The sequence below is a fragment of the Arachis duranensis genome, chromosome 3 (genome assembly GCF_000817695.3).
Source record: "Arachis duranensis cultivar V14167 chromosome 3, aradu.V14167.gnm2.J7QH, whole genome shotgun sequence".
NCBI lineage: Eukaryota > Viridiplantae > Streptophyta > Magnoliopsida > Fabales > Fabaceae > Arachis > Arachis duranensis.
The window spans coordinates 95,669,546-95,669,849 of NC_029774.3; positions in this window are offsets into that span (position 1 = coordinate 95,669,546).

The window sequence follows — 304 nt, forward strand, 5'->3', positions numbered from 1 at the left end:
ATATTAATTATAATTAGATGAGCGGGACTTGTAGCTTTTTGCTTCTGAACAGTTTTGGCATCTCACTTTTTCCTTTGAAGTTCAGAGTGATTGGTGTCTCTGGGAACTTAGAATTTTGGATGGTGTTATTGACTTTCCTAGTTAAGCATGTTGATTCTTGAACACAGCTACTTATGAGTCTTGGCCGTGGCCCTAAGCACTTTGTTTTCCAGTATTACCACTGGATACATGAATGCCACAGACACATAACTGGGTGAACCTTTTCAGATTGTGACTCAGCTTTGCTAGAGTCCCCAGTTAGTGG